Raw genomic sequence first — 19,233 nt, 5'->3', positions numbered from 1 at the left:
TTGCTTGCAAGGGATTGTCTGTGCCAGGGCCAAACATGTCTCAGTGTGTGTCTTGCAACAGCTGCAGCGTTCCTCTTTCTTTGTGTCACCCTTGAGCTGCTCTAGAAGCTTTATATTCAAGGCATCTTTTGGCTCCATAGTAGGCCTTGGCAATAAAACAGTAGCAATATGTATCAGCAATAGACAATTCATCCGTAGCAAAAAGAAATGTGTGTGAAAGAATACTGGATAGTTTCATCTAAACAAAGAGTGTGAAGATCCCAAGCATGCTCTCTGCCTCATAGACAGTCAATCATAAGACGAATCCCCCTAATCTTTATGAACAATTTTTCATGAAAAACTATTAACATTGAATGAAATTCAAATTCAATCTTAACACATTAACTTATATCGATCTGGCTTACTTAAAGCATTATTTCATTCAAAACGTGTGTTTTGCCTTGCAAAGCACTCACAAACAGATGTCTTGAGCTCACAGAGAGGTTTTATGAAAGAGCCAGCCACCTATATGTGCTTCCAAACAAATGATAACCAATGACTAACCACAGAAAAACTGTATAAAAATGTCCATTTATAAAAAGCAGTGGAAAAAAAACATGGCTTAAGACACTTACTTGTGAGTACTGGAAGGGTAAATCGCACTTTTTGGATGAGGGTTAGGGTTAGGGTGATATTTCAATCCTACTGCTGTTGTAGCTTGAACAGTTTTCGCAGCAATCTAGACACTGAATTTCCCACTGTTTTTCTCAGTATTTGTTCCAGTTGTCTGTGGATTGAATGAATATTTATCCTCACCCACCTTCTGACGGCGCTCTTTGACTGTTGCCATTGGCACATATTGTCCCTGTGTGGTAGCTGTTTCAGTGGAACTCTCACCATTATACCAAGCCACTGCAATAGGCAATGGCATCTAGGCGATGGCCGTGACTTCTGCTTTATCTGCCTTAATGTCATGTGAGGTGACAATGCGGCTGGTGTAGTCTAAGTGCTGCATGTTGTATTTAATCTGTTGAATTCACTTCTTTTGCCTTATTCTTCACCTTATCCAATGTTCGTTTTCTCTGCAGATGCAGCAAAGATCCTGTCGTCAGCTATGGTGTGGACTTCCTGGACGTCTCAAATGTATCACATTTGCATTGCTTGAAGACTCGGTAGACATTTCAACTGATATAAGGTGAGTTAAATATGTTCGTTATCAGCTGCTAGCCATCATTGTAATCTAGCATCATGACTGACTTGCTCAACTACTCATATCTGTTGTAGTAATACTGTCTTGAGGTCACTTTGTTCAGGAGTTAAGGTTTTCCATGACTACAATGAGATTTACCCGCAGTGTTGGATTCACTCACTTGTGCAATAACACCAGCTTGTAATAGGTCATCAACAGTGACTTTGTGTGTACCCATTACTGCTAGTGTTGTGTTTCTTTTGCCATGTGTGACTGCTGTAGCCTTGGGGCCTGTGCGGATGTGATACTCTCCAGAAATCATCCATAAACCTTCACATGATTTGAGTGCTCGGTTATCAGCCGCTATTTGTTGCTGGATATTTCACGTCCAGTGTGTCAGTGTCCACCCTTCCCACTAAATTCTTCCAGTAGGTTTGGTATGGGTGAATGCATTGATATATAAAATGGTGGATTTTGCTCAGCTTTAGGTGTGGAGCACTTTAGTGTGAATAACCCTTCTGGCTTCAGTCTGGTCCCTCTATATCCCACCAGCACCCAGTAATGGTAGACTTATCCTTTCATGCCATGGGCTTCTTTATCACATGCGTCTTAAGTGGCAGGACATTGCATTTTTGTAATTTTGATTTTTGGAAGAACTTCACATGTTGTATTGAATTTCCCACTTTTCTTCCTTGTATTCCCTTATCTGCTGTTCTGTGTGTTGAACCGGCTGTTTTTGTCCTTTATGCCATTGTTGACTGTACTTTGGTTTGGCTTTTCTTTCTTCTTTTGCTCTTAGCCTCTCAGCAGTGGTTAGAATTCCATCTCAATTTTTTTTTGTTCTCTCTCAGGTACGAGTTATCAGAATTGTAGGGTTTTTTTGGGGGGGGGGGTTACTTGAGTGTTTTTTTTTTCTCAATTCTGTAAGTATGTAAGTATGCATTATTTATGTAAGCTAACAATTTAGCTTGACAAAGCCGAACCAAATCAAATTAGCTAGAGTAAGGTAGGTGTGCTAAATTTCACACATTACTGGGCTACATATTATTTCGCCTCTACTGTAGATCAAAAAAGACCAAATAAAAATACACAAGCTATCTAAAAAAAGAAATTAAACAAACAATAAACAGCACTCCTCCAGGGAGAGGTTTGGTGACGTGACCACAGACCAGAACTGGGCAGGAGTTCAGTTGAGGACTGAACAAACCACATGGAGACAAAGGAAAATAACAGTGAAGAGAGTGAAAATGGGGATGGGTGCCCACGGCTGCACCTGGAAGTTGTTTTCTGAGGATTAGAGGAGCTTAATTGCATGTGTTCTACACAGGTTCTAAAAGATCTTTATTTTAGTTTTTTTGGTGCTTTTAACAAACAGGATCCCTGCATCATCTGTTTGTATATTTAGCTTGATTGCTACCTTTTATCATTTATCATGAGAGATGTGCCTTGTTTGAATTCCTTATAATGCATTAAACATCAATCGTTCAAAAGTAATACTCTCACTAGCTTTTGAGGAGAAGAAAAATGCTCAGGGCTCAAGTCTTTTTAAAACCTGTATTTTTTACACTTTGCATAAAACTGTCACACATTTCCAAACCTTTAGCCAACATGACCTCATGTTGGGGATCTATACGTTGTGACTTTCATGCCTGAAAAAAAAAAATTCAAAACAAAATTAGTACGAACAATTCAAAAACAACACAGACTCTTTGACTTGAGGTTTGTGAATGCACAGTGTGAGGAGACGCAATACACTTGAGTACGTTCTGTAAACTCACTGAAATTCTTGCTAATCTAGTGTATATCCAGGTACTTCTTGGACCGCCATCATCCATCACTCTTGGACTCGCCTTTTCTCTCATGAGAACTTCTCTTGGGGGGGGGGGGGCAAAGAAATGCTATTTGATGGTCTGTGAAAAAAGGTGTAAACAGAGTCTTGTTTGTATGATTGTTATTGGAGCATCACATCCTTAAATGAGCTGATGGTATACATGGACAGAAATATGGGAAAACATTTGATGGTAATTGTGCACTTTTTTTTTCTCCCGCTCTGCGTCACACTTTTGGACAAATCATTTTAGGATATAGTATGTGTGCATTTCATCAAGACATTCCGTCCTGCTGTTACCATCACATACTCAGGCCGAAGAAGTATCCCGTCCATCCATTTTCACAAACAACTCTACGGATTATCCAGAAACAAAGTCTACATTTCTTCTGAAATCCTGCACCTTGAACCACAGCCCACTGGTTGCTCTCTGAGTGGTCCAAGTGAATCCATAAATCACTCTATATGCTTTTGTTTTGTTTGCTTGTCTATGTTGTTTCGCTCAGTCTGTATTCGTGTGTTTTAAGTCTATACTGAATAAGCCACCAGGGTTATTTTTTATCTTTCTCTGAGTTGCCATCGCACTCTGCCGCTGATCTCCATCTACCAGTCCATCTATTTCACCATTGTGTTAAGGACCTAAAGTCACCCAGACATCTGCTTGTCACGGTGAGGGCCTCTATCACCGTGGAGACGGCAGTAGTGTTATCCACAGGAGGTACATGTACCTCATTCTAGTTACCTACGTCAAACTCTGCAGGATATGACACCGGCCCAGCAGGAAGGGCTAGTGATTAGAGCAGAACTGCGGTACGGAGATGCCATTCCACTGGGAATGATCAGAGGAGTTTGATTCAGAGTCACAAACATATCACTGTTGTTTTTGCATCACACACTGCAAAGTAACATTAATCTTCCCTTCATGCTTTATATAAAAAACTACTAATCCAAACAAATAAATTCCTAAAGAATATATACATCATCCTCATGAAAAACAGGAATCTCTCTCTTATGCACACATTATCACAAATAATACATTCCATCTCTGTATTGATTGAGAATATTTACTCTGGAAATCAAATCCTGTTGTTGTTTGTGGTGCAGGCATGAATAAAAACATGAGGGTGATTTTCCACGGCAGAATAATATGCCATCGGCACCTATTCCATTGCCCTAAAATGAGACTGGTCAGATGGGGGTGGGGGGGGGGGGGGTGATGGTGGTCCGTGATGGTATTATACAATTGCTACCTACCCACATGCTTCCCTCGTCTCTCCTGTGCTCCCTCTCTCTTTCACAGTATCCCTCCTGCCTCCATTTAGGCTCCCCAGTGTCCAAATACTTACAAAAACAGCCATTTTGGATCACTGTCATGCCATTATGATGGAAGCATGCTAGCACTGCATGTGCAAAGATCATAAATACATATGGTGTGGAGACATAGATGCACATAATGCTGAACCCCCCCCCCCCCCCACAAAAATATTAAACATTGTGGAATTAGATGATGCTATTGCAACACAGCTGGAAGTAAGCCCGCTATACTGGGATCTTCATGGATCTATTTCCATAAATATATACGGGTGTGTTATAAATATATCTTATGACCCAACTGCTGGCACCATACTTGTAGTAAAGAGGCTACATAATCTATGTGTTCACTATCAAAATTATGTGTGTTGCGCTCTTCAATCGCACAGTCCTTCCGTCCTTGAAATATGTCAGAATGTGTTTTATTGGCCAGTAAGCCATCAATATGTCTTAGCCAGCATTCACCAATCCTCGCAGTTCCTGTATGATGATTCTCTTTTTTTTTTTTTCCTCTCTTTGAATAGAGTAGCACATTGAGCCAGACTGTTCCTTTATACATGCCAAAGGTTTCTTCTGAATATAACAACAGACCTACGCAAAGTAATGTTCATAGCAGGAACTTGATCCTTGGATGATGGCTGTGTTAAGATGGCAGATAAGCAAAGAAAATCCCTCCCCGGTTCTGGCTGCAGCTTTGATATGCAGCCCTCTGTAGCATTGGCCGTCTCCATGAATATTTCACACGTTTGTTTATATATATTTACACACACATTTTATTAGAGGGAATTATGTCTTGGAAATGTCAAGGTTAATTTCCTGGTAAGGAGAGGGAGTGAGACACACACACACACACGGGGGGGGGGGGGGGGGGCGTGGCCTGGAACTTGGAGAGGAATGTGGAGGATTTGAACATGTGTGGGTCAGATTTGAGAGTGAGTCACATCGTGGGTGCATGTCTGTGTTAAACAACCACACAAGAGAGAAGGCCAGCCCATATCGGAAAGATAGACATACTTTTATTATTCATTTCTTTTCGTTCATAGCAAAGGTTCAGGAGAGGAGATTGAGACAAAAGAAAGACAGATAAAAGATTGCGTAAAGGATATAATTCCATCTTATTTAGGTCAGGCAACATCTAGTAACTGATAGAAAAAGACTTTATTTTCTCCAACAAATCAAACACAAAAAAAGATGAACAATTTAAAGAAATAATTGTGATATTTCAGTGAGGGGAGAAAAAAAGGATATAGCATGGAATCTCATAATCATCCTCATGCAAATCTACTTCACAGATATGACGGCGGAAGTTTAGATACCTCAGCAGCACAGATGGGGAAAATGCAAGAAGGGTGACTTAGATAAACGAGATGGTATTCAGTCAAAATCAAAATATGATTGTACTTTGACATGCACAAACAAACAGTAAAGTGCATGTGGCTGTTTCATTCCGTGCCCCTACCTTCTCTCCAGCTTGCATCCAATTTATCCTCTTCCTCTCTGTTTGGTGAGACATTTTCCCCTCCACTACAAAGCCAACGTCATGTTCTGTGCTTTTCTACATAAGTGTTTCATGTCGTTCCTTTTCCCCCCTAAAACACACTTGCCTATTCTGTGTGTTCTTGGTCTTATATTTGGGTTTGAGAGTGGATAGGTAACATTAAAGAGCTATCACTTTCTCTCTCTGTCATTCTCCTCCTTCATACACCATTTGATCTGAAGTCTGATATGGCTTTTAGATGTGGATGCGGACACACACAAATGCACACATGATACCAGCATGCATGCAGTAGCGCAAACAATGATGTAGTGCACACACTCCGTGTGACTGACAGATAAACAGTTTGAGGGAACATGCGTACACGCACACTCAAACATGTGCAAAAACACACCTTTATCTCACAAAGCTTTTATTTTTGTGTATTTCCTCCGAGCCGAACATCAAAAGACAAATTCCATCTCACATCACACAGACAAACAACAATATTACAATCCTCGGTGCTCTACAGTGCCATTTTCAAATGCCCCACCCTTGACAACTTGTGGAATAGGTTGAGGAAATGGAGGATTCAAACAAACAGACATAAATACACAACAAATACCACCTACAGCCAATAAAATATGCATGGCAAAGGAGGTGCGCCTTTAAACTGACTACTGTCAGAATTAATAACATGCACAAAAACACAGTGAACGGCTTCCACAGGTGTTTGTCGCTGTGTCTTCATATTCTATTCTGTCCATGTTCTATTTTTGCACATATTCGTGTGTGTTTTTACACTCAAAAATAACACAGCCCGACAGTAGGATGTCAAAAATGCCTGAGAGTATCAGATCATTAGATAAATCACAAAGAGAGGAAAAAAATAATAATAAATTCAGTTTTTATGTACACCATTATTCCATGCATAATTTCTTAAAATAAAAAAGGACATTCATCATTTTAACCACCGAACAGAGATGATCTCCCCATGTACAAAATGTTCCAAAAGTCCAAAAAAATAATGCGCTCAGATTTTAAGAATGCGTTGCTCAGAAAACTCTTGATATTCCAGATCCCAATAACTCATCGTTTCTTTTACTCCTGCCTTTGTTCACTCTCTTTCTGATCTGTAATTGAAAAAGCATTCCATTTTTATTTTTTACCGCTATCCAAAGGCTAAATCCAAAAACACCAGCCAAAAGGTTAGCCTGGTCACCTGGCACCCACAGGCACACTCTCTCTCTCTCTCTCTCGCTCTCACTCTCGCTCTCTCGCTCTTTCTCAATCCCTATTTCACAGACACATGCACACACACATACACACACACCTGACTGCTGTGCTTCAACAAACTGTAAATTCCTCCTCTGCACCCACCGTGCCCAAGCTAACCCTTTAAAAATCACCCGCCTCCATCTTGTAATGCATGAACACACACGGACACACGCATATACAGTACTTACCCCACTGTCGCACACATCCATACAGACCAAACACACACAAAAACAATGTGGCTTAGTGGATGGTATCAAATTTAGTGGCCACGGGGATCTGGCAGGGGTCATAAATCTATATCTAACATGTGAGAAAATCTCTACATGAATATCTGGAAACGGGGAGAGACGGATAGCAGGATACAAAGAGAGCGAGACAAAGGGAAAGAAGCAGAAAGAGTACTTGTAGAGGAAAGGAGAGCTATAGACAAATAGCATCAGTCAGAGACAGGAAGATGAGTATGCTAGAGATGGCCAGAAAGAAAAAAAAAAATTATATATATATATATATTTTTTTTAAAACGGTAGGAAAACTGAGTGGGCTACAAAGGAAAGCTAGATAAACAGGCCGAGCACGGGAAAAAATTGAAAGATAGACGGAGCAAGAGAGTCGCAGACAAACTATGACAGTGAGAGATATATAGGCGGGGAGAGACAAACGGAGAGACAGACAGTCAGACAGAGATACATGACCCCGCTCTCTCTAACAATGGCTGTTCATGTGGTGCCCAGCTTAGCAGGCGAGCCGCTGGAATCAGGAATGTGGAATGTGGGATTTCAGGCTTGGAAGTGATAGCTACTGTCTGTGTGTAATATTTAGGGCCGACACAGGGAGCCTCTGGCACGCCATGAAACATATGGACAGCACTGCTTTCTCTACTGCATGGCGGTTTATGTCTCGTGTGTGTGTGTGTGTGTGTGTGTGTGTGCGTGCGTGCGTGCGTGCAAGTGCGTGTGTTTTGAAAAGTGTATAAACAAGTGTACACATGCAGGGTTTATGCACAGTATTCCAGTAAATCTTTAATTTGTTTATGTTTTCAAGAAAAGCAGCAAATTCTGAATTATGTTTGGGTTTTTTTCATATGTTATCCTCCGTGCCAAGTATCCTATGACGTACCAATAGACGGATCACATTTTACTTAAATGTACATCAGTATTATTAGCTGTATATTTAAACATAAAAGACTCCTTTCCCAGTAATATTGTATATTATATGGTCTATTCATATTTAATTTAACTGGCAGCCTAATTCGAATTTATTTTCACTGCTCGGTACTTTAGTCTAATTTCAATTTTTTTAATCACATGCTTTGCAAAACTCTGCCAGTGAACGTGCCAAATATATCCAACAAATGATTTGAAGTAGCTCACTGATACTGAAATGGATGTATTTAATACCCACCTTTGTTCTATGAATGCACAGTTCCTTACTTATTCGGTACATAAAACTAATGCAATAATGTTCAGCTTTTCTAGATGTGTGAAAGAGGTGTTCCTAATATTTTGTCAGCCCTTACAACTAAGATGGAAAAGTAACAATTGTAACCTGTTCAGGATCTACTTATTACAGCCTGACTATCAAAATAAACAGATGTAATAAAAAGAACTGATTATAATGAGTTGTTTTATCGATGTGTACCTGATCCTACATAAATCACTGCATGTGAGGCCCTAAATTGTGTGATAACAGTTCTCTAAACAAAAAGTTGAGCAAACCGTGAACAGTTGGGTCATGAATTTCCTGCATACATGAAAGGTTGCTCATACAAACACACACACACACACACAAATACATACACACACAAATACATACACACAGTGTATGTTGTCATTCTTTGTCTTTCACTCTTACTCATTCTCTATCTCTCTCTCTCACACACACACACACACACACACACACACACACACTCACATGGCTGCTAACATAGGAGACAGTTGTTGCTGGTCGCCCCAATGCCTGTCATGGCTGTCAGGCCAAATCCCATGAATTATGGCTCTTCCAGATGTAAGAGATTTCTAAGCTGCCTCCAACGGCCTGCGGTCTGTGGTGAGAGAGAGAGAGAGAGAGAAAGAGAGAGAGAGAGAGAGAGAGAGATTTGGGTTTATGCAGTGTCATCCAAAAATCCATCTTCCTTTCTTTTTATCCCTCATCTTCACTATCTTTCAGTCTTCTATCACATAACTGTTATTACTTCCAATTACCTTCAGACAAAAATATTATTTCGGTATCACACAGTTGAAATTCCCTCTGAATTTGTTACTTACTACTGCATGTGAGAGAGCGACTACCTGACACATTCCTGTTTTTCTAAAACGCAGCTTGAAATTGGATATTTATATAGTTTTCCAGCTAAATGGTTGTGTGGAATGAAATCTCTCGCAAAATCTTAAATATCTATGGATCGCCTGTTGATTTATTCAGTGTAAAATATATCAAATTACTTGTACAACATTAGCATTTTTATGTATATATTCACTTTTCTGGAAATATTATAGATTTTTTTTTGTTTTCAAACTACCAGTTGCTTCAGGATCTTTAACACTTAGAATTCCTCCCTCATCATTCCTTTACTTCGTTTGCTCTCACTCTTTCTCTCATTAGTACTTCGTAACCAGACAGTTTATTTGAAATTATGAAAGCATTACACTCTCTGATGTAGCAGTTTAAAAATCGATAGCTGAAACCCAAGCTGCCTCACTTAAGCCCTCTCCTATGGCAAAGGGGATGTCTCTTTCTCCCTCTCTCTTAAATGGTAATTTCATTTGCAGTCACTAAGACCTCACCGATAATTACCAATGCCCTGAGAGAGAAAGGTGAGCGAGCGAGGGAGGGCAGAGACGGGAGACAGGAGAAGGGAACGAGGAGGTATGGATTAAGAAGAGCGAGTGAATGCCAGTCATTAGAAAAGCCTTCCTCTCTCTCTCTTTTTCTCTCTCTCTCTCTCACTCGCTCTCTCTCTCTCTCTCTCTCGCTCTCCTTTGATCAGAGTTAAGAACACATTGCCTTTGCTCTATCACTCGCTGACACTAACCTCTGAAAAGGAAAGATGGAGCGCAGGAGAAGAGGGGGAAAGGTAAGTGAGGAAAAGACCGACATAAAAACAATCCCCGCAGTCTTAAATAGCAAGCCTTAATTTTTGACATTGAACCCTCTCCCTTCTTGAGTTACACTGAGGCCATCCATTCTCAGAACACACCACCATCCTTTTTTCTTTTTTCCTTCCCTCCTCCCCTTCTTCATCTCTCAAATGAACTAATCAGAAAGAGGAATATGAAGTGTCCTGCAGGATCCATTTCTCTAGAAGCATATGGCAATGATTGATGGGGGACAACTTTGACTTTCCCAGGTCATCCTCCTTGCGCACATCTGGGAGCATGCAATAATTCTCTTAATTTTAGATCCTTCCTTCTGCTTTTAGGTTGTGTTTTTTTTTCCAAAGAACTCTTTTTTTTTTTCTTTGGCAAAAAAAAAAGAAGTTCTTTTTGTTTCACTCTCTCAAGGCCAACATAACCAGTCATTTGGTTGAAATAAAGGTACCGTGGTGGATGCCAGATGTTTATATATGTTTAGAAGAACTGTTGGGGCAATCCCCTTGTTTTTTTATGGCTCCCATGATTTTTCTTTCTTGGTTAAAAGCCTTAAGAACCACTTATAGCTATGCTAACTGGATTTACCATATGTGTAACGCTAGTTGATATTTCACAATGACAAATACTGTAAAAGAGCCACAAGGAATATGAGTTACCTGTGTTTATTGCCTGTGAGCGTATTTCAGGCTGAAGGCGGCTTCTTTTCCCAAAGCTGCACATCCTGAGATGTATGCATGGGGGTTAGAAATGTCAGTTTTGTTTGATAGCTCTATTAATAAAGCGAGTTATAATGTGACCAAATATAAAATATCCTGACTTATCATGATTAAAGCCATTTTGTTATGATAGAGGGATCATCATGGGCCTTTGTTAACTGTGCATCAAAACCATCTTTGGCTGGAGGTTGTACAATATCAGAGAGGAACCTCAAGTGCTAAATGCTTTCGGGAAACCCACCCATCCTCCTCCTACCATGTGATGATCCCACCTCTGAAATATTCAGCACCATTAACATTCCGATGGGTATCATCCCCTTTCAGACACAATTCGCTCTGCTCTTCAGACCTGTGGGCCAAGGCTGGGAGAGGCCCGGTGCAGATGCTTATCTGCTCTCATTCTTCACCTCTCTCTCTCTCTCTCTCTCTCTCTCTCTCTCTCTCTCTCTCTTATAGATGTAATTTTAGTGTATGATCTTTCCTTCAGCTCAAAATAAATGAATGCAAGTATTGAATATTACACTCAAATGAATGGAACAGCATAGAATGTTAATGGAACTGAAATCTACAGGTAATTCAATTCAATACCGGCTTCATTTACACATACAGCAATATTCTGATATTAATCTGATTAAGAAAATATTCTGAATAAGACACTGCCAGACAGCATTTTTTGACCAGCCTCACTGGGTTTACATGGACACTAACGTTCCAATAAAAATCAGAATGATAGGCCAATCAGACTAAAAACATCTCATCTACTCACTTTGTCCAGTTGTGGCTGACCCAATCGGAAGGAATTTTCAATCTAATTGGCAGAGTTGGTGGTTGATAATAAATTCAGTGTTAATATTTTTATTTGGTTGGAATGAAGGAATGTTCTTTCTGAGCATGTCTGGAGGGAGACAAAAATATGGCAGACCAAACAGAACCGGTCTGTGGCAAACATATTTTCACTGGAGACTTTAAAAGATACCTTGATGGTTGAAAGGCTCGAAATAATGGCTTGTTCAAAATTTTAAAGAGATTCAAGTTAGAAGGAATCCGCTGAACGAGAGCAAATGAAAAGAATGCTCCCAAGACAACTGGTTTCTTTTCAAAAAAAGTTATGACTTTATTTTAAACATGTTATCAACAGACAGATCTCCCTCGTTCTGTTACATGTCAGGCGTTAGATGTGTCACCACGGTTGCAGCAGGCAGAACCGCTGCCATTGTCATTCTACGCAGATAAATTCTTCCTGTTCAGATGTTCTGTGGCATCTAGACAGACATTCCATTGGATCGCAATATTTAGTGTCAATGAAAACAGTTAAGTTTGAACCTATGATCTGAATAATGTCGGTTAGGTAGAAGAAATATTGTCGATGTAAGTGCAGCTATTGGCACAGTAAGCAATAATCAGATGAAGATGTGGGGGTCTCTGATTTTATTCCCTTTATTAATTTCCATTTATTCTTATTAAGAATAAGGCCAGTAGAAAGAATATTTCCATTAATGTAAATGTAGCCAGTGTTAATGGTATTTTTTGTTTAGTTTATTTCAGTTAACTTCACATAGTTCAGCTAGCGTCCATTTCTCTGGATGTACCCAGCCATTAAAAACTTCCGTGATTGCTCCAAATGTGTTTGATTGTAATCACTAACGATGTGACCATTTGGCTAAATTGTTTTGCCAATCAAACCTGGTGTTCTCTCCCATACTTACAGCTGCTTTCATGTTGCGCAGCCTCCCAGTTAAACTGTTCACAATTAGCAAGCTGTCTGTAATCATGTGTGATCATGTAAGAAACCGACAACTACACTTTGAGCACAATTAGCTCGCCATTTAGGCGTCTTAATTGCTTACATTCGATCCCAAGCACTCACTGATGAACCACTTAGCAGGAGACTTATGGATTAGTGAGCGGCCGCAGCTCGCTCTCTTCTCAGATGTAACTAACAGGTGAGGAATTAGTGCTCTTAACGCTGCCGTACAAATGAAGACAGCTGTATTGATTCACTCTGCAACTGCTTTCTCTTCCTGTTTGCATTTGCTAAATTCAGTTTCCTCAGGAAGTCTTCTTGTTGCATTAACACACATTGAGCTTTATTCTTCTTACGGAATGGATAAGAAGTTTTTGTTAAAATTCTGATTTGCTCTCTGCCATGTTGGCGGGAGGCCCACGCGCATTTGGCTGTGTAGTATTTGATGTTTTGTTGTCACGCTGCTGTAGTCGGCTCAATTGTCTGGGCAACATGTGCTGGGGCTCATGGGAGTCTCATAAATGTCATGTATCAACAGAGCAGCGTGGTAGGAAGTGCCAAAAAGAAGATAGAGCGCCATTTTTGCTGTGGATGCCATGTTGCATTAAATCATGTTTGCCCACATTCAGACAAACCACATGCAACCACGCGTACCAATACACACTCATAACATTTATGCTTGCAAAATAATAAGTTTGCTTCGCACAGGAAAAATACAAAGATGTGCACATCAGCTGTCTTTCCTTGGTCGCTCTTCATGCCCACATCCAACAGGCCCGACGCAGCCAACTTGTGGAGGTGTGCCACATTTTTGCGACACTTTCCCCCTCCTCAGGTCACTGTCATGTGCCTGGACCTACCGAACAGAGAGGCTTTAAACAGGAGAGACAGGACTTGTCTTTTAGATTAGTGTGTCCTCAACGTCACATGCCTTCGCCTGCACACGTCACCGCTTGTCTGGAGGTGCCTGTCGAGATTTATTACAAAAATGCAAAGGAACAGAGAAATGTTGTCAAAAGGTAGACAAAAATCGGACGCATGTAATGCAATCGCACTAATATGGAAACATATATGATAAGACATCTGTATGAAAGCAGGGTATGTTTTCCCCTTTTTAGTAATAAAAGTATACCTTTTGAAGAAAAAAATTCAGAGACCACATCATTACTATTCAACATAAAACACATATTCAAACCAACAAAGCAACTCCAGGCTGAGGCGAGGACCAGCCTGCATTTCAAACGCCCCTGAGATTCCAGATATTCTAATACCGTGGGGCCTCCTCTCATATTTATTGTGGGAATCAGAATTTATGATGAGTAAATTGGGCTTCTTCATCTGTGTACCGGGGGGGTTGCAACATGCGGCCAGGATGGCTTGACTTATTGATTACAGGGAGCAGTATGCCCCATTTCAAAGGGAAGGAGAGCCCCCGCCATGCAACTTCTGAGAATTAATTTGCCCTGCATGGGCCTTCATGAGAAACATATGTCTGTACACACACTCTGAAACGAAAGCATAGACACAAACAGCTACACAAAAAAAACTAAAAAAAAAACCAAAGCCTGCAGGTAAAAGAATCACACACACACACACACACACACACACACACACACACACACACACACACACACACACACACACACACCAGCTACACACACATGCAGCTGCTTCCAGACACACACACTCCCATATACACACACATACCAATTTTATTGTTCTTCAGGTTATTTAACTAAAGATTGTGATCGTACTTGCTGACACAAGCATAAACACATACAAAATAAACCTAAATTTATATTTTTATGTGGAAACAGCTTATTTGTAGCACCTTAAATGTTGCACCAATTGCGTTTAAGCACCTTTTTTATTATTCCCTATTATAATTTATGTGTATTTTAGGGGTAATTTGAGAAAAAAAGACAGAAATTAAAGCTTTCAGCCTTTCACAGAAGTGGCAACATTATACTGTAACTGTGCTGGGAACATATCCGACTCTCACACAGACCCCTCCAAAGCTTTTCTCCATATTGAGCCACAGCTGAACTATCAGTGGTTCATCCCTGGCATTGTCCACTGGTTCGCCCTCTGCACTCAGACACCAGCTCTTATTTCACCAGCAGCACCCGCGCTAATTTATCATCACAGCCATGACAGACAACACATTTGTGTGTGAATGGATTGAGTGAGGAAAGAGGGAACTAAAGGAGGAACAACAGTGAGATCCAGAGGGTGGGGTTGGGGGGGTGGGAGGGTTAGGGGGTAGGAAATATGGTAGCAAGGAGGAATCGGATCACACAAATGGTGAGGGGTTTTTAAGGGTCGTATTTTGTTTGAAGGGCCCCATTCTACCCTTCTCTCGACCTCTCTATCCCTCCCGCCTGCTCCGTTATAACATGCTGTCAGCTAACCCCCTCAGCTACTGGACAGCTCATTGTCTTGGGGTATCTTATGTTACAGCCCGTATACTGCAGGTGTGATATGAAAAAGCATTAAAGAGCTTAAGGAGTGAGTTGAGAATGTAGACCTGCCGCAGTTTACGCCGCCATATAAAACTATAGTTCCACAGGCTATGAAAGGGCACGTTCTTGGCGACCGGCTTCTTGACGACACTCCTCTATCAACAGTCCTTTTTGAAATATTTATCAGTTGATTGACGACGTGTTGGTGCTGGAGCTTAGCAGGTGTTCTAGTGATGGACTAGATGGGAAGATGGATGGAAATACGGACGTCCCACAGATGGCAGACACACACTTACACTTGTGTTCACATCCTCATATTAATGCAGTACTTGTGTGTGGATGTGCGCACATGTCAAGACAGCAGGTTTGCCCATACACGCATCACCATGTGCGTGTGTGTGTGTGTGTGTGTGTGTGTGTGTTCAAGCAAGCATATCTGTTTATTTTTACTTCCAAAAAAACCCCACTCACATTTGAATGCAAGAGACAGGACACATCTCCCTGCTCTGTGAACCGCTAGACAGTTCAGTCAGAATATTTTACAGTACACACATATTACGGCAGCGTACACACAGGCGCGCCTCCCTGGGGTACCCCATATGTGGCGCCTGGGGAGTGCAAAATGGAACTTTTTAAAAGCCAAAAGCACTTCTCCCGAACAAACTAGTCTTGCTTAATAATACCACACCCGTCTTTCTTTCCCCCCGCTCTCACGACAGGCCATCATTATCTACAAGAGCTTGGTGTTTCAGCTGCTTTTTAGGGAAAGGTTGTGCTTGTTGTTTGGGTATCCGAATGCTCGCAACATGACAGATGGCAAAAAGATTATAAACTGGAATATATGCAGCAGTAAATACATTTTAAATGAAAAGAAGGAAGAAAAAAAGTTTCAGATTGAGTGTGAAAAAACAGCAACTTTCCATTTTACGGAATGATTTCAATTCTCATATTTTTGTGTCGAGGAATCAAGAAAATCTATATCGTTGAGTTGTTTTTTTTATTCTTTATTTAACATGAGAGAAGCTAGGGTTTTTTTCTTTTTCTTCAGGTGAGGTAAGTGATCTTATGTACACACAGACACACAAAAACAAACACACACAGACTCCAGGCACACAACCAGCATGTATACAGACAAACACACACATGCACCCTCTGCTCTTATGAAGATAAATATGGCAAGGGGTAGATTTTCACCCACACCCACTGAATGGGACACATGCATTCATCTTTGTTGTATTTGGTGTTTTGGGGTGTGTGTATGTGTGACTGCATATTGGGGATACAGCAGCAAGGATGTGTGCACCTCACTGCTTTTTCGATGTATGGAAATGTATGTGCATTTTTAAAGTATAGAGGGTGCAGTGTGTGGGGGGGTAAATTTATTTCTCTCCCCCCATGCACCCTTCGCCCCTTCCTCTCTCTCTCTCTCTCCACACCTCATTCCCGCAGCTGATAGACCTATGGATGCATGATAGATGGAGAGAGAGGGAAGCAAGGAGGGAGTCTCTGCATGGATGCATACATGCATGCATGGATGTATATACCCCCCCCCCCCCCAAAATGCATACCATAAACTCCCTAACACACATACAAAAACACTCCTCTGAATACAGGATACGAGCACATACCAGACGTAATCCATAGTTTTACATAATGGGGAGGAGGAAAGAGGAGAGAGTCGGCTCCTGTAGCTTGGTGATAAAGATAATATGAATCATCTGACTCTTTCTCTACCTCTCTGTATGTACACACATTCACCTAGGGAGATGCTGATATTCTATAGGGGAATATAATGAGATATGGAGAAGGTCCCCCCTGACCGTCAAGAACACATGTGGGTCATATGTGTGCTTTGTGCAATTTTCACAATGTAGAAGGATTATGGCTCATGGTATGCAGAGATTTAAAGAAATTGCTCCAAGTGCAAGTCATATGCGTGTGGAATGGCAAAGCAATTGCTCTATTTGAACATTTGGAATGCACAGTCGAGTGCACTGTTTTGATATGCAATTGATGGAATTTCTGCACATTTGTATAATTGTATGTATATACTGGGAGATTGTTTGTCGCCAGAATTAATTAAGCAATAAGTATGCAACACACTCATACAAACAAAAAGAAGAGTCACTGTTAATTATTCAGAGAAAGTTAATTTTTCAGAATATAATTAAAGGCATTTAACCATCGGGGACAGAATGAGATCAAAGATGTATATTTGATGTCATGCAGATAGCATTTTTAAATTAGCAAACCCTCTTAACTTTATAATTATCTTTGGTGTGAGAACTGAGGCAGGGAGTTCTTTTGTGTTAATTCTGGGGCTGAAATAGTCTCTGAAGAATTTGATAAAAATTAATTAGAAATAACTGCAGATAGACACGCAGATTGCATTTCCAATGCAAATAAATCTTCGCTGTTTCTTTTTTTCCCCTCTGTAATATTATTTTTATTCAAATAAATTATCTTAGCATGACATTTTAAAGCTTTGGAATTGCAACTGCTGAAATTAAAGAGTGTTTATTCACCTTGATTTTTTACCATGCGTGTGCCGATGTGTGTGCGCGCGCACACACACACACACACACACACACACACACACACACACACACACACACACACACACACACCTTCCACTAAAGCTGACTCACACAGTAATGTCCAGATATATCAAGAAAGAGAAATAGAAAAAGGAAGTGAGATAGGATGGTGTTTTGTGTGTGTGTGTGTGTGTGTGTGTGTGTGTGTGTGTGTGTGTGTGTGTGTGTGTGTGTGTGTGTGTGTGTGTGGACAGAGGGATCGAGAGAGAGAGTGAGAGAGAGAGACGGAGGTTGAATTTTAGCTTCCAGTATCAGCGGCCCCACGGAAAAATAGAATTGTTTCCTCCATATTAGGGAATCAAAGCCTGGTGTTATGTGTCCACCATTTTGACTGCGGCTGACAGACCTTGAGGAGGCAGGTGCACCGGGATGAGTGTGTAGGTGTCAGTCCATTTTACTTATTTATTTATCTACTTTAATTCAAGTACAGATTGCATGCTTTTGCAAATCTTTCTACCACAGATTTTTTCTCTGTTTTTTTTGTGACATTCATATTTATATTCATATATTTCCATGTGATGAATATGGTTGAGTGTGTGTCCGTGTGTGCGGCTAGTGCACAAGCATGTATGCCTGCAGGTTTCCGTGCCTTGTACATTTATAGTCCCAAGGTACTGTTGACCTCTACCCCCACCCCACTCACCCATCCACCCCCATACCCACCCTGTGTGTTTCTAGAGGACTCTTGAACTTGACTGTGGAGGAAGAGGGGTGACGGGGATTGGAGGGAAGGCTTAAACCATACCACTCTGATGGACAACAAAGACAAGGGGGCTGGGAGGGGGCTGTGTTGGTTTGGATGGCTTGGGGTGGGGGGTATATAAAGGTTGATATTCCAGGGGGAAGGTCCCTTGGGTGCATGTTGCATTTGTGCTCAAATGTAATTCATTCCTTTTTTCAAGTCAGTATTTTTAATAAATCCACCTTCATCAAACATGGGATATTCAAGTTATGCTTCTTTTTTGAATGTTCATAATATGACTGCATGCTGTGGTCATAAAGCCAGTTTACATCAGCGGCATGCTAAAATTTCATGTGTTGTGTGTCTGTGCATATACAATGTGTTCAAATGATGATATGCATAAAAGTTCATTCCCTGCATGCACCATCTATATAAAAAAAAAGGTTATTTCATGATAATAATGTGGCTTAGACAAAAGTTTGATTTGGTCTGTAAAGCAAAATATGTTCAATTATTATGGTAAAATGCAGAACAAAAAAAACAAAGTGTAATTCACTTAAAATAAAACTGAAGTATAAATGCAATGAAGGCATATGGAAAAAGTTTGAGATGAGGAAGAGCTTGGAAAGAGGGAAGGAAGAGGGGAGAAGGGGAGGAGGGGCCGAACGAATAGGTTTGGGAGGAGGTTCAGAAGAGAAAGATGGGAGGAGGATGGATGGAGAACAGGTGGGGGGGGTGCGAGAGGTCATGGAGCATGTCTTTTGGTGGGAAAAATGAAGGTGTGTTTGTGTGTGTATGGTGTGTCTGCGTAATTGTGAGTAAAAGGTGAGGGGTGAGGTCTAGGCACGCTTCCTGCAAAAACTGCAGATAGAGATGGACAGTTA

At 40.8% G+C, this 19,233-nt stretch overlaps 1 long non-coding RNA gene across 1 annotated transcript in view; it reads right to left on the bottom strand.

Moving 5' to 3' along the window:
- Positions 1-2,821: 2,821 nt before the first annotated feature.
- The window catches only part of LOC147241766 (uncharacterized), a 35,321-nt gene continuing 18,909 nt past the window's right edge, over positions 2,822-19,233 (bottom strand). The window contains exons 2-3 of the long non-coding RNA XR_015110981.1: positions 8,971-9,100; positions 2,822-3,078 (exon numbers count right to left, since the gene is read on the bottom strand). This is a non-coding gene — a long non-coding RNA (uncharacterized LOC147241766). The remainder of the gene's footprint in view (positions 3,079-8,970; positions 9,101-19,233) is intronic.

This window comes from Aulostomus chinensis, chromosome 21, assembly GCF_037954235.1.
Source record: "Aulostomus chinensis isolate RoL2024-O1b breed Wild chromosome 21, RoL_Achi_v1.0, whole genome shotgun sequence".
In the NCBI taxonomy this organism is placed as follows: domain Eukaryota; kingdom Metazoa; phylum Chordata; class Actinopteri; order Syngnathiformes; family Aulostomidae; genus Aulostomus; species Aulostomus chinensis.
The sequence above is the reverse complement of the archived record's forward strand: the minus strand, read 5'-3'. Positions and strand labels throughout refer to the sequence as shown.